The sequence below is a fragment of the Microcaecilia unicolor genome, chromosome 10 (assembly GCF_901765095.1).
Source record: "Microcaecilia unicolor chromosome 10, aMicUni1.1, whole genome shotgun sequence".
Classification (NCBI taxonomy): domain Eukaryota; kingdom Metazoa; phylum Chordata; class Amphibia; order Gymnophiona; family Siphonopidae; genus Microcaecilia; species Microcaecilia unicolor.
The window spans coordinates 153,739,505-153,766,187 of record NC_044040.1 but is presented as its reverse complement, the minus strand read 5'-3'; the positions used below and the strand labels follow the sequence as shown (position 1 = coordinate 153,766,187).

Genomic DNA, 26,683 nt, shown 5'->3' with positions numbered 1-26,683 from the left:
TCCACCAGGGCTGGCATTTGCTTTGGGAGGGGGGTTTCCGGCCGCAATTGCCAGAATGAGAGTGTTAGGGGTTTATTTTGATCAAGGAGATTATGCATCTTTTAACTGGCAGCGGTGCATCCAAGCAGCTACAGTCAAGGTTGACAGATGGAAAGGCTGGAGGATGACAATGTCTGACCGGGTTCAGCTGATTAAGAGGCACCTGGTGCCCATGTTCCTGTTTCTCAGTTATATTTGTTTGGTGCCAGCACACTGTTATACTACCCTGTATAGTGTGTTTTTCCAACTACTGTGGGGGAATCGGCTGAACCCGGTTAAACGGAACATTACATACTTACCCCGGAAGGATGGCGGGGTGGGAATGGTGAACCCAGTGTTATTTTTCAGTTCCCTGTTCCTCCAGTTTAATTTGGGACGGGCAGTGGGTAGGGACCCGCCAGGGTGGGCACAAAGTGTCTTGTTATGGTGGGAAAGATTTTGGATGCCATGGCGGATGGGGGGAAGGGTGGCGGCTTTAAAGAAGGGGGCACCCATGCAGGTAGGGTACTATTGGATGTTGGTTCGGTTGGTAAGAGTCTGGGGGATCACGGTGGAGGAAATTAAGGCAGGGAGCAGGGAGGTATGGGTGGAAAGGGTGCGGGCCCAGGCCTTTTCAGCACCCCTGACACTCCGAGATGCACCTGGGTCGGTGCTGCGGCAGGGCTTGCTATTGGTTACATCGAGGCGGATTCCGCCTAAGTACAGGGACGTTGCTTGGCTGTCCTTTCATGGGAAATTGTATGTGAGAGGAAATCTCAACTATAGGACTATGCAGGATAGGGATTGTCCAAGGGGTGAATGTGTGGGTACGGAAGAAACAATGGACCATTTTTTGCGGGATTGCCCCTTTTCCAGGACCGTGGGGGATAGAGTGGCATCGCTTTTGCACATTTCTAGCTTCCAGTCGTACTCATATGCTGATTGGGTCTATGGGCGGCAGCAGCGAAGTGGGGGTTTGGATCCGGTGACGGAGTTTATCATTTCGGTAATACTCAGGTTTTACCTTTGGATGGCTCGGTGTGGGGTGTCCCTGCACCAGGACTACAGGTCGGCTGAACAGGTTAGTTGGGACATAATTAGGGGAGTTCAGGAGGTGGCTAAATGGGAACGGGTGACGGAAGGGTTACAGAAGGCAAATGTGTGGTGGAAACATGTTCATTTGAAACCTCCATAGGGGAGGTTTGGTATAGGGTGGGGGTTTTTAAGGGGGGGGGGTTAGTTGGCTTTGTATAGGTTTGTATAGGTGTGTAGGGTCTAGGAGATATGTGGGGGTTTTTATTGCTTGTACATACTTTTGTTGAAGTATTGTTTTGCGTTTCTTTTAATAAAAGAGTTCTCCAAGTATTCACCACTCTCTCCGTGAAAAAATACTTCCTGACATTGACCAGTCCATGCTATGGAGGTGAATGTCCAAATTTAACCTGATCAAGTGTATCCCTTTTATACCAGTAGAATATTTCTCCATTCTCACGATAGATGCATCCAGCATTGGTTGGAAAGCCATCTGAGCTCTCATCAGGGAACCTGGTCACAAGCTGAACAACTGCTCCATATCAATCCTTTGTAGAAGGAGCAGCAGATCATCTTTTTGATTGGTGGGGTCAACCAAACCAATCTTCAGGTTGACCCTCCAAGCTCTCTTATTTGCTGATGCAGTGTTAGGTGAAATACTGGTGGGGCTATGACCTCTCTGACCCACTCCATTTTGCTGCCTATTATCTTTAACGTCAGCCAATATTCTGTACTCTCTGGGTGTTTGAACCTCTTTGGGATCACTCTGTTTTAATTCAGATGGACAATTAAGTTGTGTTAAGGAGGAACAAGTTTACTTTTCCTATGCCAGAAAACAGCATGAATTCTGGACTTTCTGATTCCCAATCACATTCAGTTCAAGGCACTTACATCTTGAGCAATTAGAACCAGAGAGCTGACAACTCCACAAGTAATCTCTGCATCATCATGCCCACAAGGCATTTTTAGGACATGGGAAACTCCTCAAATAGACTTGCTCGCCAGCAGCAAAAATGCAATGATGTTTTTATAATGACAGCACTTTTTTGAACGTTTCCTTTTTGGTGGGATTCAATGCTGCTTGGCAGTATTGCATAACATACAGCACCCATAGGTACCACACACACACAAGCATATTCCATCAAGTCTTGTGACCCCTAAGGGAGGCAGCCTTCCACCAAAACAGAGGCCTATGTCAGGCAGTGGCGTAGCCACAGGTGGGCTTGGGTGGGTCAGGGCCCACCCATTTATGGCTCGGGTCCACCCAACACTAGCACATGTTTAGTGGTAACTGGTGGGAATCCCAGGCTCCACCAGCTGAAGATTTTCCCCTGATGGTAACGAAAATGCTACTCTCCATGACACCGGCACCTTCGCATGCTCAGCTTTCAGTGTGTTCCTACTGCCAAGGTGGAAAGAAGCATTTTCCCACCAGCTGAGATAATTGTTTGGGGGGGGGGGGGGAAGCACACTTGGTGCCCACCCAATTCTTGCCTAGGCCCACCCAAAATCTGTTGTCTGGCTGCGCCCCTGATTTCAGGTTCTTTACTTTTTCGTGCCCATTAAGAGTTTGCATTGGAATTCTTCTGGCTTGAAAGTCTTGTGTCACCCTGTACTTCTCTTTGGTTTCTTACTGCTTTTCTTAGACGGCATCCTTCTAAATATCAGAGATGCCCATTTCCAAAAGCTGACATATTCCAATTAATAAATTCAGAATAAAATAATGCAATACTGTCTTAAGTGGGTTTGGGTCTAACTACAGTAGCAAATGTTGGTGATATAGGCTTAAAGGCTTGCAAACGTTTGGAGGCACACCTGGTTCATGATCTCATGAAGCTCTATATCGCTTTAGATGGTAGACTTTGGAATCCGTGCCAGTTATGATAATCCTATGCCCATAGTCATTGCACACTACAAAATTATGTTCTCCTCTCCTCTCCTCTTCCCAACTAGGGAAGTACCCATAAACCTTTTGTGTCTTGGTCACATTCCCGGCATCAAGTTATAGTAATCTGGGTATATAAATGCCTATGGTGAAAAGGGAGCCTCAGACCTCTGGGGTCTTGGCATCGTTTTACACTATGAATCTGGAGAAGCAGTCATAAGTGAGAATTATCCCTTCTCCCTTTGCACCAAGGGACTATGCGGATTAGGTGAGGGTTGGAGGGCAACCCTATTGGGAGTTAGAAGAATTTGAATGGGGCAAAGTTTGAATGCAGGAGTAGGGCTTAATTATGGAGTATAATTGTGAATATTAGTGATGTGAACATGACAATAAGTTTTGGTTTGGGTTGTTTTCTGATTTTTCGATTATTGTGGTTCATTTTATATATATTTGTCCTAATAGAAACAAAAACTAATATGTTAGAACTGTCTAATGTTAATTTGTAGGTTAATACATTTAAACCAATTTAGCATATATAGAATTTTTTAAGGAGCACTAATTTTTATTTATTTTTGTTACATTTGTACCCCGTGCTTTCCCACTCATGGCAGGCTCAATGTGGCTTACATATTGCATACAGGTACTTATTTGTACCTGTGACAATGGAGGGTTAAGTGACTTGCCCAGAGTCACAAGGAGCTGCCTGTGCCTGAAGTGCGAATTGAGCTCAGTTCTTCAGTTCCCCAGGACCAAAGTCCACCACCCTAACCACTAGGCCACTCCTCCATAAAGCCAAATACGCCCTAATGAATGTATATACCTAATGAATATGTATGTTCTGAGCGGGTATAGAGGGTGAGCATGTTTTATATAAAACCATAAGGGTCAACATTTCAAAATTATTAGGAGTGCCAAACACAATACTAATTATCCCTAGCTGGACACAAATCAAGGAGCTTACTCAATATTGGGGGTACTCAGCATTCACTCCACCCACTGTAGTGTCTCCTATGTATAGGACCTGCTGTGACAAAGGTCATTCCAGGAGTGGGATAAAAATGCATTTAAATAAATAGGTATACTTTGTCCCCACAGGTTCTTGGGGGTTTTTTTATAAGAGGGAATGAGGGGCATTCCACAGGCCATTTAGAACTGCTGTCCCAGGATCACTATCAGGCATCTTAGCCTGGTGATGGTCTGGGTAAAAAATTAACTATACCTGAAAAGGTGGTTAAGTTTCCTAGAGCAGCAAAGCTTGCAAAAATGTTTCACAAATTGGGCTACTCCACTGATGTGCCAATGGCATGCCAACATTACATTATTTTAAAAAAATACACAGTAAAACATTTTTAGCTCTTATTAAATGCCAATCCCAGTGTTTAACGTGCACAAGTATGTTATTGCAGTTTAATAAACAAATTGCATTGCAGCTAAACTTTCCACCCTCAAAGCATCTGTGTTTATGTTTATGATGTATTCTGTTGCACAGCTCCTTGGAATGAGTTTTGGATGAAAAGGCACAGATTATATAAATCCAAAATAACTATTAGCATAGTCACTCAACTGTTGCTTCTAAAGGATTCAAAATGTTGCCCTCAACTGTGAGCAGCCTTTCTACTTCTGAAGTCTGGAGAGCTACAGGGAAAACAAATGTGTTTTATTATTTTTTAGCTGCATCCCGCAAGTCTTAGCAGGAGACAAGGGATTTGTGTAAATCTCATAGGATCTGATACAAAGAACAAATACGTGAAATGCGCCAAAGAAGGTTAAGCGTTGTGTTTAAGAAAACATGTCAAGGAAAGTAAATACTAATAACTTGTTCACACATTGAGATAGTCATGTACATCTGGGGCTTTCTCTGACATTGTTGCTTTTTCTCACAACACTTGGCCTAGCCCACAGACCTAAAGAATGAAGGAGGACTTAGATAAACATGTCAGGATATGAGAACAGGCTTATTGGACATTTTTAAAAAAACCTGCTTATTCAACAAGCACATTGCTTGACTTGGCCTGCTACTAAAATAGACTGGATTACACTTGCCCTTTTGAACTTGAGAAGTAAATTCCAGTTTATAGATTAATGAAAATAAAGAAAGTTTGCTGATATAGCACGGGAAGGAGATGTGGAGGGGCATAATCGAATGGAGTGCCCAAGTTTTCATGAGGAGAGAGCACGTCCTTGCAGGACGTCCCCGCGAAAGGGCGGGGAAACCCGTATTATTGAAACAAGATGGGTGCCCATCTTTCGTTTCGATAATATGGTCGGGGATGCCCAAATCTCCACAATTAGGTCGACCTTAGAGATGGTTGGCCCTAGAGATGGTCGTCCCCGATTTTCGGTGATAATGGAAACTGAGGACACCCATCTCAGAAATGACCAAATCCAAGCCATTTGGTCGTGGGAGGAGCCAGCATTCGTAGTGCACTGGTCCCCCTGACATGCCAGGACACCAACCGGGCACCCTAGGGGGCACTGCAGTGGACTTCAGAAAAAGCTCTCACATGCATAGCTCCCTTACCTTGTGTGCTGAGCCCCCCCCCCCCAAAAAAAAAACCAAAACCCACTCCCCACAACTGTACACCACTACCATAGCCCTTAGGGATGAAGGGGGGCATCTACATGTGGGTACAGTGGGTTTGTGGTGGGTTTTAGAGGGCTCACATTTACCACCACAAGTATAACAGGTAGGGGGGGATGGGCCTGGGTCCGCCTGCCTGAAGTGCACTGCAGTACCCACTAAAACTGCTCCAGGGACCTACATCCTGCTGTCAGGGAACTGGGTATGATATTTGAGGCTGGCAGAGAGGCTGGAAAAATATTTTTGGAGGGTTGGAGGGGGTTAGTGACCACTAGGGGAGTAAGGGGAGGTCATCCCCAATTCCCTCCGGTGGTCATCTGGTCATTTAGGGCACATTTTTGTGGCTTAGTCTTAAAAAAAGGACCAAGTCGGCCAAGTGTTCGTCAGGGATGCCCTTCTTTTTTCCATTATCGGCCGAGGATGCCCATTTGTTAAGCACGCCCCAGTCCCACCTTCGCTATGTTTCCTACACGCCCCCTTGAACTTTGTTCGTCCCCACGATGGAAAGTAGTTGAGGACGCCCAAAATCAGCTTTCTATTATACCGATTTGGGCGACTCTAGGAGAAGGACACCCATCTCCTGATTTGTGTCGAAAGATGGGCGCCCTTCTCTTTCGAAAATAAGCCTGATAGTTTCTCTGAAGTCTGTACATTTTCATTGTGTTTTCTGTTGCTTTTAAGGTGTGCATTTTCAGTAGGGCACTTTACTGACACTGTGTTGCCAACATTTTGGTCCCACACAAATTCAGTCAATATAAAAACACAAGGTACTTAAGCAGTTTGTGTGTATATAAGCGTTTTTTTTTTAAAAATCTTTATAAGTTTTTAGAATAAGTCAATAATAATAATACACATATGTGTAAGAAATGAACAAGCTCCATATGGTGTATCCAATTAATCATCAAATATTTTCAAAGACTAAAATAAAAGCAACAAACCAAAAACAAAAAGCAAAAAAAAAAAAAAAAATCAGTGCCAGTAATTGATACTTAAGAACCAATTAGTGGCACTAATTGGATTTAATTATTATGTATGCACACAAAGTTCTAGGTGTATTCTATAACATAGTGTGCATTAATTCTAATGTCTGCAGCCAAAAAGGGGGCATGGCCATAGGCATAGAAAGGGTGGGTTATGGGTATTTCAAAAAACTGTACGCACTCTTATGGAATATACCCGATCTGCACCTAAGTTAGGCGCAAGTATGTAGGCCTGGTTTTAGGTGGCCTAAATAGGAGCACCTAAATTTTAGTCACAAGAATGGCACATGCGCATATTCTATAAACTACACCTAACTTTAGGCTTAGTTTATAGAATCTCACTAAGTGTATGGTTTTCAGCACTGATTTTTAAGGCACCATTTATAGAATTTGGCCCACTTTCCGCCTTATTTTCGAAAGTGATGGGCACCCAGATTTCGACCCAAATCGGGAGATAGGCGCCCAAATCGGTATAATCGAAAGCCGATTTTGGGCGTCTTCAACTGCACTCCGTCACGGGAATGAACAAAGTTGACGGGGACATGTCGGAGGCATGGTGAAGGCAGGACTGGGGCGTGTTTATCGGCCGAGGAGAGATGGGCGCCTTTGACCGATAATCAAAAAAAAAAGGGCGAAAGAAGCGAGAATTTGGGTTGATTTTGCTGGACCCTTTTTTTTCACGACCCAAGTCCCAAAAAAGTGCCCCAACTGGCCAGATGAGCACCGGAGGGAATCGGGGAAGACCTCCCCTGACTCCCCCAGTGGTCACTAACCCCCTCCCACCACAAAAAAATGAACTTTAAAAACTTTTTTGACAGCCTGTATACGAGCCTCAAATGTTATACCCTTGGAGCAGTTGTTAGTGGGTGCAGTGGACATCAGGCAGGCGGACCCAGGCCCACTCCCCCCTACCTGTTCCACTTGTGCTTGTTATTGTTGAGCCCTCCAAACCCCCCCAAAACCCACTGTACCCACATGTAGGTGCCCCCCCTGCACCCCTTAGGGCTATGGTAATGGTGTAGACTTGTGGGCAGTGGGTTTTGGAGGGGATTTGGGGGCTCAACACACAAGGGATGGGTGCTATGCACCTGGGAGCTATTTAAATTTTTTTTTTAATTTGTAAAAGTGCCCCCTAAGGTGCCCAGTTGGTGTCCTAGCATGTGAGGGGGGCCAGTGCACTATGACTCCTGGCCCCTTCCACGACCCAATGCCTTGGATTTGTTCGTTTTTGAGCTGGGTGCCTTCTGTTTCCATTATCCCTGAAAACCAATAGCGTCCAGCTGAAAAACGAATAAATCCTAGGCATTTGCCCCACACAATCCGTATTATCGAAAAAAAGATGGGCGCCCATCTTTTTTTCAAAATACAGTTTGTCCCACCCCTTCGCATGGCCGCCCACGGAGATGGAAACCCACTTTCGATTATGCCCCTCTTTGTGTGGACTTTTCAGGGGCGTAGTTTGGGCAGAATTGCAATGTATATATATATTATAAAACACATGAGTACATATATGCATTTACACGTGAGTCATAGTGGATGTAAATGTGATCATTGGTATTTGTGCACTTTTGGATTTGGATCTAGGAACCTATTTTATAGAGGCACATCAATACCTATCTTGATTTGCAAAATGGACATAAATATGTAACTTTTCTGTACTTCTCTGATCTGCGCATGTGTTTCTGAAATGCTGCAGTGTAAATGTGGTCCTAAACATATCTGTATAAAGTTAGGACTTCTATTTGTGTGGTCCACATATGGATACATTTATATGGTCCACTTATAAGATTCACTTTGGATAAATTATCTCCTTCTTCTGGGAATGCTCCTGGCCCAAATGCATCCATTTAATCACCCGAGAAATTTAAAAATGAAGCACTTATGCGATCAGCACCTGATGCTGACCACAGAAGTGTTTTAAAATATTGACCTTCTGTTTTTATCTGTATAGTTCTGGCTAAATACTTGAACATATATGTCTAAATAACCAGTGCTGATAAGCCAACTGACCAAGTGCATAGCCCTGCAACAGAAAGGATTCTGCTGAGGATGGGCTGGGGCATATCACAGAGTTGGAGATGTTCCCTGTGAATACTGTGGCATCAGGATGTACTGGGGCAAAAGGCATACAATTAAGTCCATACTTATTCTTCTCACTGACTAGAAGCAAGATTTGAGCATTGTCATTCGTATGCACAGTGTGGGAAGCTTTCTACTGTACTGTTTTTAATCTTCCATTTCATATTTGTTTGTTAGTACATTGTATTTCTCCTAATTATTATTTCTCCTAATTATACTGTCCGTCTTTCTAACAAAGAAACAAGTAAAACATGGTACATGATGTAGAATCAGTCTCAGAAACTTATACAAATATTTGTAACAGAAAATTATCTCTTAAACATTTTGGGGGCAATTCTACTGTGTAACTGAGAGCCCCTTTTTTAGAAGTCCCAGTGCTGCATGGTGAGATCCTATTGTATAACAATATCTGGGCATTCAGATTCCATTATAGAACAATAGCATAACCCAGGATGGGCGTGCCTAACATTTGGTCATATGCAGTTACACCAGTCATAGGCTTGGTTTAACTGTGGGTGCCTAAATGCAGCAAGGGCACATGTAACTTATACTATTCTCTAAGTTGCATGCGTAAGTGGCAGCACCACCCATGCCCCTCCCAAGCTCTGCCCATGTGAACTTCTCTTTTGAATTTGCATGCCCTTACAGAATAGCATTTTGTTTTGCCACCACTTATGCACGTAACTGTATACTTACCTTTGAAAGTAACAGTATTCTTACAATGACAGTCTCAAATGGAACGTAAATGAGGGCATCCTGTTGTACAATTAAGGGGTTTATGTCAGTGGTGGCAGAATCATACTAGCAGCTGGGTCTGTCAAACATGCTCAAAGTCCCAGCAGAAATGCAAGCACTCACATCATTGTGACTGTTTACAGGCTACTCAGAGGACCTAGAGAGCTGGATATGTTTGCAGCTGCAAAACTAGTATTGCTGGATATTTGGGTTATAAGTTAGCAATAATCATGCCTCAGATTAATCTCATTGGCTATAATACTACCACTGCACAAAGCTAGATTATAACAGATTTTAATAGTTAAGCATGGAAAAGGCATGTTCTGGAGAGAGTGTAGTGGGGATATTCTATCTTCTTTTACCCAAGATGATGGTGTATAATGCAGGAAAACTATAATATGTATCCTTGGGAAAGAAAAATGCTATGTCTCCCTTGATTTGTGTTTTAAAAAATTGTCACCCTCTGTATCTGGCAACTGGGAGATATCTTTAGCAGTGTAGACAGAATAACTGGACAGACCAGATATATCAAATCCTGTATTCTTGCAGTCGTTTACTATGGGATAGTTTTCCAGAGGACTGAGTATATTGAAAATCATTTCTTTCTACTGACAAGAAGGATTGAGTCAGGCACACAAGTAGGTGATATCATTACACGTCACCAGGATGGAATAGCCCTCCTCAGCATTTCAGTCTTTTTTTTCCCCAGCTGAATGGATGGACATAGAGCAAAACGTCCCCCAAATAAGTTGACTTTTTATTTTATTTTATAGCATTTATACCCCGCTTTTTCCCGCTCAATAGCAAGTTCAGTGTGGCTTACAAGTTGTGTTACAAATTTTTAATTTACTGAATCACAGAGGTTACACAAGTATGGTACAAAGATTCACATAGATGACACAAAGTATGGTACAAAGTATCAAGAGATGTTCAAGTTATAAAGAGTAGAACAATATGAAGAGATGTGAGTTGACTTTTATACAAATTAATCAGTCTTTCTGATATTGCTTTTTATCAAAATAAACCTCATCATTTATGTTATTTTTATGTATTTCATTTATTTTATTCATTTCAACATATAACTAGAGTCAGGGTTTATTTAGATCATGCCCAAAGTGTGCCAGAAAGATCCAGAGTTTTAATGGGCCTTCAAAGTGCTTAATCTGCCTGGCAGTGGATCAGAATCAAAATGACTGCAAACTTTGTACTTCTACGTCTTCTGGATCCCACAAAGATCATCTCAGTTGTTTCTAGAACCAGCCGAGAGGGAGGAGTTGTTCAGCGGAAAGTAAGAGAAAAGTGGAGAGCATTCAGAGTGATCAAGACAATATAGAAGTCTAGTTTGATACTGCTGTCGGGGAATACAGGCAGGCAATCGGTTCAACAATATGCAGCTGGAAAGAGATTAGAAAATGGTCCAACCATGGGGCCAGTTGGCTTCAGATGTTGTCAGTGGAGAGGAAGGAAGAAGAAAAGGCCATAACCAGATCAAGTATGTGTCCTGCAGCATGTGTTGGAAACCTTACAAACTGTGAGAGACCTGAAGCCTTAAGAAATGAGACATCCTGAGGGAGGATTCATCATCCATGTAAATATTCAAGTTCTTGAGCATAACTAGATTTGTGCAGTTCCAGTGGTAAAGAATTCCAAATCAAAGGATTCAAAGAATCAGCAATATAAAATATTGAAGTGCGATATTCTTCAAGTCTGATTTGCTGGAAGGAGGGTATATCCAGTAGGGGTTTATCAGCTGATGAAGCTTTCTGATGGAACAATAAGGGGGGGGGGGGGGGTTCTTAATGGTAGTCCATGATAATTTCCCCCTAAATGTGTTAGAAAAACAGCAATGGCTAAAAGAGTTTCATTATTTATTGCATTGTGAATCATTATTTAATTAAACATGGGGAAATATAGTTTGGGGTCTGCATCCTCCTCCTTTGTCAGCAAGAGATGGACTATCATGTTTTGAATCATGCAAGACACCATTTTACTGCATGTGTTCTTAGTCAAGTTTTCAGGATATCCATAATGAATATGCATGAGAGAGATTTGCATAGAATATCTCAATAATATGCAAATAATATCTGTTGTACATTCATTGTGGGTATCCTAAAAGCCTGACTGCCTAGGTGTGTCCTGAGGACTGGATTGAGAATGACTGATTTAAAGCAGAACTACTGCTCCTGGCAGAGAGTAGGAAGATATAGCTGAAGGCATCACCACTTCTCTCCTCCTTCCACTGATGGAAATTTAGATGTCAGCCTCTCTTATTATCAGGGATTTCCAAGGGCCCATGGACCTCCTACCTATTCTGAGGCTTGATGTTGATCAAGTTTCTATTTATTTCAGACTCTGCTTAGTTTTGGATTAATATATAATAATTAAGCACTTCAGTGTTTTGTTATTTTGTTGTTCATTAGAGAGAACATAACTTTGTAAAAGCCCTCTCTATCAGATTACAGTCACATTAGAACAGGTATGAGTGATGTATTTAACATATTTTGAAAAGACTATTTCCTTTGTTCATTATTTATGTAACTCTTGAAAATAAGGTTCTAAGTGTCCCTTTTACTACACTGAGGTAAAAGGAGGTCTGCAGTAGTGTCGACGTGCAAGTTTGCAGCACGCCAAGGCCCCCTTTTACCGCAGTGGGTAAAAGGCATTTTGTTTTGTTTTAAAGGAAATGGCTGTATTTAGGAGGTGGTAGGGGCTCCTGTGCTAACCTGGCTGTAACTGAGCAGTGCGTGGCGCTGCCCAATTACCGCTGGGCAAGTCCCTGGTTCAGAAAAAAATTGTTTAAGTGGTGTGCCAGAAATGGCACATGGAGGGTGCTTGCACTACCACTAGGCTCCTGCTGTAGCCTGGCAGTAGTGCCTGATTGGCAAACACCAACACCACGGTAGTTGTACCATGGCCCCTAAAAGTATGCTTTGTATTACAGTGTTGTAACGAGTGGTCTTCCATTTGTAATGCTAACTGTAAACCTGTTGAGAATCTATATTTTTTATGACACTTTTGTAGATGTTTTATATAAAAATGCATAATCATTTGTAGTATTGTAATATTCCTTTATTCAGTACCCTGTGGACTATCAGCATGTACTGCTATCCACCAATGACAGGATCTACAAAAACAATACACAGTCAAATAGGTTCAAAAAAATAATAAAATAGTGGAAGTAGAGCATATAATATCATCCAATAGACAGAACTGTACTGTAATAATAGCAAACACCTTAGAAACCAATTTCAGGAACCTCAATGGTATCACTTCGGTAGCTCATAAAATCACTGCTAGCTAAGCTTTATGTACCAAATCATCCTGAAGATTGGTGGGTGGCCAATGTAATGCTGTCACCGATTTTTAGAAAGGGTTCCAGGGGTGATTCAGGAAATGACAGACCGGTAAGCCTGACTTCAGTGCTGGGCAAGCTTAGGTTGCAGTGATTTTATGAGCTACTAGAGTGGTACAGCTGAGGCTGTTGAAATTGGTTTCTAAGGTGTTTAATATTATTAAAGTACAGTTCTGTCTGTTGGATGAAGTTCTACAAAAAGACATATTTAGATATGTGATAAGCAGTTAGACCACTCAAAACTGATTTTTTTGGATTTGCATCAGTTTGACTCTTGATCAGCTGAGACATAAAAATATATATCAGACCTAATATAGGCTGAAAGCCATTTCCTTAGAGCTCAGTTTTGAGTGCTGAATTTATCTATAGTCATATTTAATTATAAAAGGACCCTTATTTTCCTTACTAGTGCCTGTGTGTTTATAGTTCAGTATAACAATTTCCCAGGGGAAACCTAACTAGCTAATGTGAAGCCCAGTTATACACAGAACATGGAGACTGGAATTGAGATGTCCAGGTTGGGACACAAATCCATAGCAAGGTATGTGCAGCTGGTGTGGCTGCACAGGATGAAAGAGATACAGGGGCACTTAAACCTTGCTCGCTTCATGGGTGTAGAATGCAACACAGAGTACCTCCCTGCATCCCTCCTGCCCTTTCCCTCAAACACACAGTGCAGCACCTCCACCTGTCCCCTTCCTCTACCTCTCTTCAAACCTTCCAGTTGTGGGTAAAAGATAATATTTAACAAAGCACGGCAATGCTTTGTGGAGCGAGAGCTTCACGGCTTAGATAACCAAGAGTAACCATCATGTTTATAAAAAGTTGCAAGTGTTACATCTTCTAATGTTTTAGCATATGGGATTGTTCTTGCTTTCTTGATTTTGTATTCCCTGTTAGTAGTTTTTGTTTTCTTGATTTACTATTCCAATGTAATGCACACTTTTACTTCAGCAGACTAGCTATTCATTGTACCTGTATTAAGGGCTCCTTTTACGAAGCCACAGTAGTGATTCCCGGCACGGCTAATTCTTTGTCACATTTGATGCACAAGAATCACTACCATGGCTTAGTAAAAGGAGTCCTAAGAGTTTATATATATATATTTATCAGATGCCCTTGGCTCTTTTCTTGAAACATATGCCGGAAAGGAAAGTTTATTCTTAAGGAATAGGCACATTGGGTATGTTTTTTTTAACTCATCTTAATGATCTTATTTTAGTATGAGATTCAAAATCTACTCTATTTCCCCTTGATAGATACATAATACTTCAAATAATAAAAATGTTCTTAAGAGATTTCTCTAGTCATAAATGCTTCACATTTTTTATTAGGTTATGAAGTTTGAATAAAGGAACATATACATCTGGAAAGCATTTTTGTTCTTGGAGACCTCTCCAGTGAAATTAGTTGAACAATGATAGTCTAGACACACTGCACAGCCTTTTGGATAGGCTGTCACATCATGCATTCCAGACCACTAAAATTAGTCAATGGACATAGGAATTCCTGCAAGAATATGTTGCTATCATAAAGGAAACATCATGATAGATTTATTTATTTATTTTCTAGAGCATTTCTGCTACTGTCAACTACTTACTGATAGTAAACGTGGAGGGGCATAATCGAAAGTGGGTGCCCATCTCCGTGGGCGCCTACCTCCGTGGGCGGCCATGCGAAGGGGCGGGACAAACTGTATTTTTGAAAAAAGATGGGTGCCCATCTTTTTTTCGATAATACAAGTTGTGCAGGGCAAATGCCTAGGATTTGGGCGTTTTTGAGCTGGGCGCTATCGGTTTTCAGCGATAATGGAAACCGAAGGCGCCCAGCTCAAAAACGAACAAATCCAAGGCATTGGGTCGTGGGAGGGGCCAGGATTCATAGTGCACTGGTCCCCCTCACATGCCAGGACACCAACTGGGCACCCTAGGGAGCGCTTTTACAAATTAAAAAAAATTAAAATAGTTCCCAGGTGCGTAGCACCCTTCTCTTGTGTGCTGAGCCCCCCAAATCCCCCACAAAACCCACTGCCACAAGTCTACACCATTACCATAGCCCTAAGGGGTGCAGGGGGCACCTACATGTAGGTACAGTGGGTTTTGGGGGGGGGGGTTGGAGGGCTCAACATTAACCAGCACAAGTGGAACAGGTAGGGGGGATGGGCCTGGGTCTGCCTGCCTGATGTCCACTGCACCCACTAACAACTGCTCCAGGGACCTGCATACTGCTGTCAGGGAGCTGGGTATGACATTTGAAGCTCACATACAGGCTGTCAAAAAAAGTTTTTAAAGTTCTTTTTTTGTGGTGGGAGGGAGTTAGTGACCACTGGGGGAGTCAAGGGAGGTCATCACCGATTCCCTCCGGTGATCATCTGGCCAGTTGGGGCACTTTTTTGGGACTTGGGTTGTGGAAAAAAAAGGGTCCAGCAAAAGCGACTCAAATTCTAGCTTCTGCCGCCCTTTTTTTCGATTATTGGCTGAAGGCGCCCATCTCTCCTCGGCCGATAAACACACCCCAGTTTCACCTTCACCACGCCTCTGACACGCCTCGTCAACTTTGTTCATTCCGGCGACGGAGTGCAGTTGAAGACACCCAAAATCGGCTTTCGATTATACCGATTTGGGCACCTTTGCGAGATGGGCGCCCATCTCCCGATTTGGGTCGAAATATGGGCGCCCATCACTTTCAAAAATAAGGCTGATTGTATTTTAAATTGTACGTGGTAAAGGCCAACTGTTTGAAGCAGTCTTTCATAGACGCAGAATGGGAACAAATTCTTTATGACCTAGCAATTTCCTCCTGTTTCTTTAGGCTTCTAGCTCAATCAGAGCAAAGGCTAGGATGTGACACTCTCAATTGTGAACACCTGAGATTTGTAGATTTATGTTATATAAACATTTTTGCATAGCTACTCAGAGATTTTTTTCAATGTTTGATATTCCCTTACATTTTATTGCAACAACAGTCCTCAACTGAGGCTATGTACCAGGGTTCATTCAGGATCCCTATAATGGCTCTAAAATTTGGCCACTTGCTGATAGTATGTACAATTTATTATTTCCTCTTGAAACCCACTCCTCAGATGCGATTGATGATGTCATACAAGCTTTCTCAGATAGCTGATTGGATTGCATTGATTGGATTGAAACTGAACTCATCTAAAACAGTTGCTCTACTTTTCCCATTATTGGGTTTCTCAGTTCTGGCTCCTTCTCTTTTCAGTTCACGGCATTTATATATCCTTTTTGAATTGATTCACTTTCATTTTTAACCTTGTGTCTTTTTCAAGACAGCGTGTATTTTATCTACATAAATTCAAAAACATTGACAAATTACATAGTAACATAGTAGATGACGGCAGAAAAAGACCTGCACGGTCCATCCAGTCTGCCCAACAAGATAACTCATATTTGCTACTTTTTGTGTATACCCTACTTTGATTTGTACCTGTGCTCTTCAGGGCATAGACCGTATAAGTCTGCCCAGCACTATCCCCGCCTCCCAACCACCAGCCCCGCCTCCCAACCACCGGCTCTGGCACAGACCGTATAAGTCTGCCCAGCACTATCCTCGCCTCCCAACCACCAGCCCTGCCTCCCAACTACCGGCTGTGGCACAGACCGTACAAGTCTGCCCAGCACTATCCCCGCCTCCCAACCACCAGTCCTTCTAGCTACGGCCACCGCCTTGTCACACTGTTTCGTCGCCTTCAAATCCTCAGATACTATCACCCCAAGATCCCTCTCTCCGCCCGTACCTATCAGACTCTTCCCGCCTAACACATACGTCTCCCGTGGATTTCTATTCCCTAAGTGCATCACTTTGCAATTCTTTGCATTGAATTTTAATTGCCAAACCTTAGACCATTCTTCTAGCTTTCTCAGATCCTTTTTCATGTTTTCCACTCTCTCCCGGGTGTCCACTCTGTTACAAATCTTAGTATCATCCGCAAATAGGCAAACTTTACCTTCTAACCCTTCGGCAATGTCACTCACAAATATATTGAACAGAATCGGCCCCAGCACCGATCCTTGAGGCACTCCACTACTCACCTTTCCCTCCTCCGAGCGAATTCTATTCACCACCACCCTCTGTTGTCTGTCCGTCAACCAGTTCCTAATCCAGTTCACCACTTCAGGTCCTATCTTCAGCCCATCCAGTTTATTTAAGAGCCTCCTGTGGGGAACCGTGTCAAAAGCTTTGCTGAAATCTAAGTAGATTACGTCCATAGCTCGTCCCTGATTCAATTCTCCTGTCACCCAATCAAAGAACTCAATGAGATTCATTTGGCACGATTTCCCTTTGGTAAAACCATGTTGTCTTGGATCTTGCAACTTATTGGCTTCCAGGAAATTCACTATCCTTTCCTTCAGCATCGCTTCCATTACTTTTCCAATAACCGAAGTGAGGCTTACCGGCCTGTAGTTTCCAGCTTCTTCACTATCACCATTTTTGTGAAGAGGGACCACCTCTGCTGTTCTCCAATCCCTCGGAACCTTTCCCGTCTGCAAGGATATATTAAACAAATCTTTAAGAGGACCCGCCAAAACCTCTCTGAGCTCCCTCAATATCTTGGGGTGGATCCCGTCCGGTCCCATGGCTTTGTCCACCTTTAGCTTTTCAAGTTGTTAATACACATTTTCTTCCGTGAACGGTGCTCTATTCACTTCATTCTCATTTGTACTATTTCCAGTCCATCGCGGTCCTTCTCCAGGATTTTCTTCTGTGAAAACAGAACAAAAGTATCTATTTAGCAAATTTGCTTTTTCTTCATCATTTTCCACATAGCGGTTCGCAGTATCTTTTAGTCTCACAATTCCCTTTTTAGTCATTCTCCTTTCACTAATATACCTGAAGAAATTTTTGTCACCCCTCCTTACATTTCTAGCCATTTGTTCTTCCGCTTGCGCTTTTGCCAGTCGTATCTCTCTCTTGGCTTCTTTCAGTTTCATCCGGTATTCCTCCATGTGTTCCTTTTCTTGAGTTTTTCTGTATTTCTGGAACGCCAACTCTTTAGCCTTTATTTTCTCAACCACTTGCTTGGAGAACCATATCGGTTTCCTTTTTCTCTTGCTTTTATTTACTTCCCTTACATAAAGGTTCATGGCCCTATTTATAGTTTCTTTCAGCCTGGACCACTGTCCTTCCACTTCTTGTACTTCCTCCCAGCCCATCATCTCCTTCCTCAGGTATTCCCCCATTTTACTAAAGTCAGCACGCTTGAAATCCAGGACTATGAGTTTTGAGTGGCCGCTCTCCACTTTAGCTGTTATATCAAACCAAACCGTTTGATGGTCACTGCTGCCCAGGTGGGCACCCACTCGGATATTTGACATGCTATCCCCATTTGTGAGCACCAGATCCAGTGTCGCTCCCTCCCTCGTGGGTTCCATCACCATTTTTTCTGAGCAAAACACATTGGAAAGCATCCACGATCCCTCTACTTCTTTCCGATTCCACAGACGGAACCTTCCAATCTACATCTGGCAGATTGAAATCTCCCAGCAACAGCACCTCTCTCTTGCTTCCCAACTTTTGAATATCTGCGATCAGGTCTTTATCTAATTCCTCCAATTGTGTCGGAGGTCTGTAGACACCCACGTGGACAGAGGTTCTCTCATCTTTTTATAAGGTGATCCATATCGCTTCTTTCTTTCCCCAGGTCCCTGTCATTTCAGTCGCAGTGATATCATTCCTCACATACAGAGCTACTACTCCACCTTTACGACCCTCTCTATCCTTCCTAAATAGATTATAGCCTGGTATGTTTGCATGAACCATTGAGCCACGTCTCCGTGATTGCAACAACATCCAAGTCTGCCTCCAACATCAGGGCCTGAAGGTCATGAACTTAATTGCTTAGACTGCGAGCATTTGCGGTCATCGCTTTCCATCTACATTTCCTGGTATGCGTTTCAACATTAGTGATTTGGGGGTTTCTTTTCTCTTTGGGTACCTTCATATCTTTTTGTTCCACTTTTATTGTTTTTTCTTTGGCTTCCATTCTGTTTTCAAGAACATCACAGTGCTGTAATGGAGTAATTGTATTAAGACCCCAGAAGTAGGCACTTAGCTGAGAGTGGAGGAATGGCCTAGTGGTTAGGGTGGTGGACTTTGGTCCAGAGGAACTGAGTTTAATTCCCACTTCAGGCACAGGCAGCTGCTTGTGACTCTGGGCAAGTCACTTAACCCTTCATTGCCCCATGTAAGCCACATTGAGCCTGCCATGAATGGGAAAGCATGGGGTACAAATGTAACAAAAAAAACACAGTGCTGGGTTGGGTACTCTCAAGAATAAAGTATTTGATCTTTCTTTAGTCCTCCTGTTGTTTTTTGCAAGAGCCCTACTGGCTACCCTACTCTTCCTGTGCGTCCTTCTTCTACAAATCATAGTGCCCAGGTTCTACTCAAAGATGCAATCAGGATCCTTGGAGTGTTAATTGACAACAGTTTGACTTTTGCAAGCCATATTTCTTCAATAGTCAAGAAATCTTTCTTTGCACTGAGGCAAATCCATCTAGTTCATTCCTTTTTTTACAATCTGTCCCTTGTGCTTAGATTACTGTAATTCTATTCTTCAAGGTGTTCAACAATATCATCTCCGACGGTTAAAACCAGGGCTTTTTTTGAGGGGGTACTGAGTACCGGCACCTTTTCTATTGTCTGCTAAAATTGACCCATGGTCCCCAAGTGTTAATGAAAGATTTCAGGCTCTACACAACAATTCTGCCTTGTCATAGATTCTGTGACTGGTTGCAGGGAGCCTGGCTATTGTAGGGTGGGTCTCTCAGTGATCTCCCCATTCCTGAAGGGTGGCCTAGCATTTGAGTACCGGCACCTTTTTTGGTAGAAAAGATGCACTGGTTACAACTAATATAAAACACTACAGTTAAACTAATCCATGGTGCAAACACCGGTTTCCCATTCATCCTGGATTAATTATAAGGTTCTTGTTTTGAGTTTTTAAATCCTTCATTCAGGGTTACCACAATTTATAAACAAATCTCTTATTATTAATTCACAATTCAGTTCTTACATTCTTCCCAACAAAATCTGCTCATACCTTCTCATCTCCAAATTCATGTTTTGCTGTTGTTGCTCCTTCAATCTGGAATTCCACTCCTGTTGAACTACAAGTAGAACTATAATTTCTAAAGTGCAAGATAATACTTAAGGTCTATTTTTTCACTAAGTCATTTCCTCCTAAGGTCTGATGATGTGCATTATGATTCATTTGCTTTCACAATCCCTGATGGCAGAATTTCACTTTAGTCCAATTCTTATCACTATCTCCCCTCCTTGTGTACCACCCTGGAGTACATTTATACCTAGGTGTTTAGTGTCTCTAACTTAGACTGACTACCTCTATTTAAAGCATCAAGCACTTATCTTAGCATTCTGACGGGGTCCCGTTTCGCCGTATTCGGCTTTTTTACCCTTGCGCTTATGCTGATATCTGTAATTAGAAAACTACCACTGAAAACAGCCATCCTCTGATTGATTACATTGATTACAGACAGATTCAACAATTCTTTTGACAGCCTGGGTATTCCCCTTTACTTTTTCTGTACAAGCACACTCCACTTACTAACTTCTCCTCGCTTTTCTCTGTCAGCTGGTCTAAAGATGGTGCCAGCTTATATTGACGCTAATTAATTCATCTCATACGTTATTGGTGGAATATTTTTAAAGGGCCAATGCTAAAAAAACGTAGCCCATTGAATCATGGTGTTGAGACCTACAGGTTCTAAAGACTTTAACCTGAAGATCCAACGCTGCTCTAGCTGCAGGAGGCGTTTTGCTCTATCACCTCTTCTCATGTTTATTTTGATGTGGTCAATTGCAAAGCAGCGAAATTGTGAAAACTTATGCTTCGTGGTTTTACAGTGTGCTACCAGAGGGTACCCCAGCTGTTATCTCTTCAGGCAAGGTTTATGTTCCAGTAACCAGACGTGTAATTTTCTTGTCATTTTCCCTACATATAATTTATTGCAAGGACATGATTGGAGTCACAGTTGGTATAGGAATTGATTAAGTATGTCTTAGAGTCTACTGGATTCGTGAAGTTATTACCCTCTCTGGTGATAGTACACATGCTGCAGTTACCGCACTTAAAGTGGCCCTTAGGCTCACTGGTCATTATGCCCGTTTTCAGAACTGCAGGACTCAATCTTTCTTTTAGATTCCTCCCTCGCGAGTAAGCTATGCGCAAACTTCTTTTTATGAATAAAGGGTGGGGTTGTATGAGATCCCAGTTTTTTCTAATAATGTTGCCCACCTCTTCCCCTCCTCGTGTGAATTTTAGAATGAATGTCTCAAAATTGTCATTGCTTTCCTCACGGGTTTTATTATCCAGTAGTAGATAGTTTCGTTCACTGTGCTTAGCTCTTGTGTTTGCTCTTTTTACAATTTGGAGGGGTAACCTCGATCCTGTAAATTGTGGATAAGATTCTTGGCCTGCATTTTGAAATCTTCTTTGTTTGTGCAGTTTCTCCTGTACCGTAAAAATTGTGAGTATGGGAGACTATTCTTTAAATTTTTTGGATAACTCTGATATTGTAATAGTGTGTTCCTATCTGTTGTGTTTTTTAAACACTGTAGTCTTCCAGTTGTGAACTCTGTATGTTCACATCTAAAAACCAACAGTAACCAAGCAGCTCATGGGGCTGCCTAATTACCGCCAGTTAAACCCTTGGTGATAAAAAATAAAAAATATATTTTTTAAGCATCAGAAAAGGTGCTGGGGGCAGGCACCACCGCTGGACTTCATTAGCCCATCAGTAGTGGCGAAATGACGCATGGCAAAGCTGCAGTAAAAGAGGCCCTTAGTGCGCAGTAAGGGGCCCTTTTACAAAGGAGTGATAGGACTACCCCGCAGGTGGTGCACACCATTTCTCATGCTAGGAAATAATTTTTATTTTCTAGTGCAGGGGCACGGAGTATGTATTCCCGGTTGTAATTAGGCAGCGCATGGCCATTGCTGCTGCCTGATTAACATGGGACTAGCATATGAGCCCTTACCACCTACTAAATAGGTGCCAGTAGGCTCAGGCATTAAGGGCTAGATTCTATATATGGTGCCTGAAAAATCCATGCCAAAAATAATATGCCTACGTATATTCTATAAAGCAGGGGCGTATCTGCGTGGGGCCTCAGGGGCCTGGGCCCCCGCAGATTTCGCCCTGGACCCCCCTACCGCTGCCAACCCTCTCCCTCCATTGCTGTCGCCTACCTTCGCTGGTGGGGGACCCCAACCCCCGCCTCCTGCCGCTGCCGGCTGCCGTTAAAAGAATTCCGTCAGCTGGCAGGGGACCCCCAACCCCCACCAGCCAAGCCGAGGTCCTTTCATTTCTTCTTCCACTAAAGCTGGCGCCGAAAATTTCTTCTGAGTCTTACGTCACTGCACGTTGTACGTGCAGGACGTCAGACTCAGAAACAGATTCTGATTCAGTTAGGGGCAGTGACCCCGGTGCCTCCCGCCGAGCAAGGCTGCGGCCGATACTCCATCTACTTTGTGGTGCCGCGAAAAGGTGGGTCCTTTCGCCCTATTCTGGACTTAAAAGAAGTGAACAAGTCCCTGAGAGTGCAGCATTTCCAAATGGAATCCCTGCGCTCCGTCATTGCGGCGGTACAGCCAGGAGAGTTTCTCACGTATCTAGACCTGAAAGAAGCTTACTTGCACATACCGATTTGGCCCCCGCACCAGAAGTTTCTGAGGTTTGTGGTGTTGGGAAAACATTTCCAGTTCAGGGCCTTGCCTTTTGGCCTCGCCACAGCTCCCCGAACCTTTTCGAAGGTAATGGTGGTAGTAGCTGCTTTTCTCAGGCGAGAAGGTATCAGGGTTCACCCGTACCTAGACGACTGGCTCATCAGAGCAGACTCTGCAACAGAGAGCTTACAAGCTACAGCCAGAGTGGTCTCAGTACTGCAATCTTTAGGCTGGGTCGTCAATATGGCCAAAAGTCACCTGTCACCTTCACAATCTCTAGAGTTTTTGGGGGCCAGGTTCGACACAGTCTCGGGATATGTGTTCCTACCCGAGCTAAGGCGGTGCAAGCTTCAGAATCAGATCCGTCTGCTCCTGAGGATGCCCCGCCCGCGAGCTTGGGACATTGTCCAGCTGCTGGGATCGATGACAGCCATGATGGAAGTGGTACCCTGGGCGAGAGCGTACCTGAGACCTCTACAGTATTCCCTACTCCGGAGATGGTCTCCTTTTTCTCAGGATTACCAATACAGACTTACTTGGCTCCCTGCGGCCCGACTCAGCATGGAGTGGTGGCTCTCGGACAGCATGCTGCGGCGAGGAATGCCGCTGATGCTCCCCGTTTGGTGCCTGGTGGTAACAGATGCCAGCCTGAAGGGCTGGGGCGCACACGGCCAGGGGAAGCATGCCCAGGGTCTATGGACACCCGAGGAGTCGGAGTGGTCCATCAACCGCCTAGAGTTGAAAGCGGTGTTTCAGGCGCTTCTGGCCTTTCAAGTGACCCTGGAAGGATTGGCTGTCAGAGTGATGTCGGACAACACGACAAAGGTGGCCTATATAAATCGACAAGGCGGAACAAGGTGCAGAGCACTAGCCGCGCAGGCTGAACTGATTTGCCACTGGGCCGAGCTGCATCTTCAGTGTCTGTCGGCAGCTCATATTGCAGGTCAGAGCAATGTGCAGGCCGATTATCTGAGCAGGCATCAGATCGATCCAGCAGAATGGAATCTGGCAGACGAAGTTTTCCTGCAGATCTGTGCCAAATGGGGCAAGCCCATGATGGATCTAATGGCGACAAGTGCCAATACCAAAGTCCCGTGCTTCTTCAGCAAACAGAGAGATCCTCGCTCGGCGGGGTTGGATGCCTTGGCTCAACCCTGGCCTCCGGGTCTACTTTATGTGTTTCCCCCATGGCCCTTGATAGGGCGCCTGCTCTTGCGGATTCGACTGCACCCAGGAGAAGTGGTCCTCATCGCCCCGGATTGGCCAAGGAGACCTTGGTATGCAGACCTCTGACAGATGCTCCTGGAGGCTCCTCTGCCGTTACCTCTGGTACCGAACCTGTTGACTCAGGGACCGGTAGCCATGGAGGACGCCAGCCGCTTTGGTCTTACGGCATGGCTATTGAGAGGGCGCAATTGAGGGATAAAGGTTATTCCAATAAAGTTATTTCCACTCTCCTGCAAGCCCGTAAGCGGTCCACTTCCGTGGCTTATGCCAGGATTTGGTGCCTGTTTGAGTCTTGGTGTGCTTCCAGAGCCATTGCTCCAATGTGGGCTCCTGTCTCGCCGATGCTGGACTTTTTGCAGGAAGGTGTACAAAAAGGCTTGGCCTATAATTCCCTGCGGGTGCAGGTGGCAGCGTTGGCCTCCCTTCGTGGTAAGGTGGAAGGCGTGTCTTTGGCTGCTCACCCAGATGTGGCACGGTTTCTTAGAGGGGTGCTTCGGCTCCGACCTCCAGTGCGAGCACCCTGTCCAGCTTGGAACCTGGGCTAGTTTTGAAAACCCTGCAGGCATCTCATTTTGAGCCGCTTCGGCGAGCATCGGAGAAAGATTTGACACTGAAGGCCGTTTTTCTGGTGGCCATTACCTCGGCGAGACGGGTGTCAGAGCTCCAGGTGCTGTCCTGTAGAGACCTATTTCTGCAATTTTCAGAGTCCGGAGTCACGGTTCGGACCGTGCCTTCCTTTATGCCTAAGGTGGTGTCAGCCTTTCACCTAAACCAGCCTATTTTCTTGCCCTCTTTTTCAGAGGAAGAGTTTCCAGAATCTTTTGGGCAGCTGCACCTTTTGGATGTGCGCAGGACTCTGCTGCAGTATCTGCAAGTTACTAACTCTTTCAGGACTTCTGATCATCTGTTTGTTTTGCTATCCGGTTCTCGCAGAGGGTCTCCAGCGTCTAAAGCCACTATTGCCCGCTGGCTCAAAGAAACTATCTTTTCAGCTTATCTGCTGGCCGGCAGGGTTCCACCTGTAGCCTTTAAGGCACATTCTACTAGAGCGATTTCTTCCTCTTGGGCTGAAACTGGAGCTCTCTCTCTTCAAGAGATATGCAGTGCAGCAACATGGGCTTCTAAGCTCTCCTTTGCCCGACATTACAGGCTGGATGTGGCTGCCAGGAGGGATGCACGTTTTGGTGCACAAGTGCTAGCGCGTGGAGTGGCTTGTTCCCACCCTATCTAGGGATTGCTTTGTTACATCCCATACGTAATGGCTTCATCTGCTTGATGACAAGGAAGGGAAAATTAGGTTCTTACCTTGGTAATTTTCTTTCCTTTAGTCATAGCAGATGAAGCCATGAGCCCTCCCTGTATGATTGTCTGTATGCTGTGAATCTGTTTTTCAGGTTCTGTTCTAATTTCCTGAAGTTCCTTCCTTGGGAGAAAGTTGGAAAACAATCTTCAGGATTCATGTTCAGTTTAAATTTAAGTTTAAATTCCCTCCAGCATGTTTTTTTTGGAGGATGTGTTGATTCTCTCCAGGAGGCGCGTTTGTTCCCCTCCAGTTCTATAAATAGGAGGATGAGTTCATTCCCTCCAGTGTGTTGGGAGGATGTGTGATTCCCTCCAGGAGACGCGGGTGTTCCCCTCCACTTATACAATAAGGAGGATGAGTTTATTCCCTCCAGGAGGATGTGCATTCCCTCCTTTATGAGTTCATGCCCTTGTGATGGGCCATCGTTTGCTGTGAGGAAAGCTCTTGTGATTCCCATTACGGTTTGCCATACTGCTTTGGAAGCTTCAAATACTGAAGAGGCAGTGGAGCTAGCTGGCCAAGAGGGCACTGTGAGAGTTTGAGTGCTCTCTATCTCCCCTGCTGGTTGATGGACATAACCTATACGTAATGGCTTCATCTGCTATGATTTAAGGAAAGAAAATTACCAAGGTAAGAACCTAATTTTCCCACCGCCTGGCTACCACAGCAGCCCAGCGGTACTTCCCACCCCCAGCATGCAATACAAAAATATATATTTTTGTAGTGCTGGTGTGTACCCGGCAGTAATCAGGCAGTGCCATATGCTGCCCAATTACCGCCGGGTTAACGCGGGAGCCTTTACGGCCACCTCAACAGGTGGCAGTAATGGCTCTCCCCCCCCCCCCTCCGAAATTGCCATGCGGCAAGTTCTTTACTTGCTGCATGGCCATTTCCTGCAGAAAAGCAAGATCTACCTTTTACCCACTGCAGTCAAAGGGGGCTTTGGCATGCATCAAAAACACATGCCGATGCCAACACAGGGCCCCCTTTTGCCGCAACTTGGTAAAGGGGACCCTTAGTGCACCTTAGTAAAAGGACCCAAAGTTAATAATGTGGAAGCCTTATACACCTCTTTGACAAATAAATTAAAACCCACCAAATTATATAATTCACTAGTAAAAAAGGCCCGTTTCTGAGACCAATGAAATGGGCGCTAGCATGGTTTCCATCGTGAGAGTGTGTGTGTGAGAGAGACTGAGTGAATGTGCAAGTGTGTGTGACAGAGTGAGGCTGTGTGTGTGAGAATGAGTGTGTGTGTAAGAATGTGAGTGTGCGTTTGATATATGTAGACTTTGTGTGTGAGTGATTGAGGGAGAGAGTGTGTGTGTTTGAAAGAGTGTGTGTGTTTCTGTGTATGTGTGAGTGTTTTAAGCAGGTGGTGCATTGCCCTCCCCCTACCATGCCGTTGTTCTTTCCCCTCCTCTCACCGCCCCAGTCACCCTCCAGGTTCCAGGCCCCCCCCCCCCCCCCCCCCCCCCCTCAGAGTGAGTGTATGTGTTTGAAAGAGTGTGTGTGTGTGTGTGTGTGTATGTGTGAGTGTTTTAAGCAGGTGGCGCATTCCTCTTTCCGTTCTGTGCTCCTCTTCCGGGGACTGTGTTCACCGTCGACATTCCAGTCTGCTGTCCCTCCCCCAAGCCCCCCTCTTCATCCCAAGCCCTCCTCCCTGTTTTCTGTGCTGCCTCCCAGGCAGTTCATGCAGCATTCATGCATTGATTTGGTGTGCTGTGCTGCTGCTCCTCTCTCCTCTTTCTGTTTCCGTAGGAGCGCAGGTACCAGGAAGTT

At 44.3% G+C, this 26,683-nt stretch overlaps 1 protein-coding gene and 1 pseudogene across 2 annotated transcripts in view; one reads left to right on the top strand and one right to left on the bottom strand.

The window, feature by feature from the left end:
• LOC115478870 (glypican-5-like) overlaps positions 1–26,683 on the top strand; it is a 1,084,132-nt gene that overhangs the window by 406,423 nt on the left and 651,026 nt on the right. The window lies entirely within an intron of this gene.
• On the bottom strand, positions 9,396–9,589 carry LOC115479368 (annotated as a pseudogene).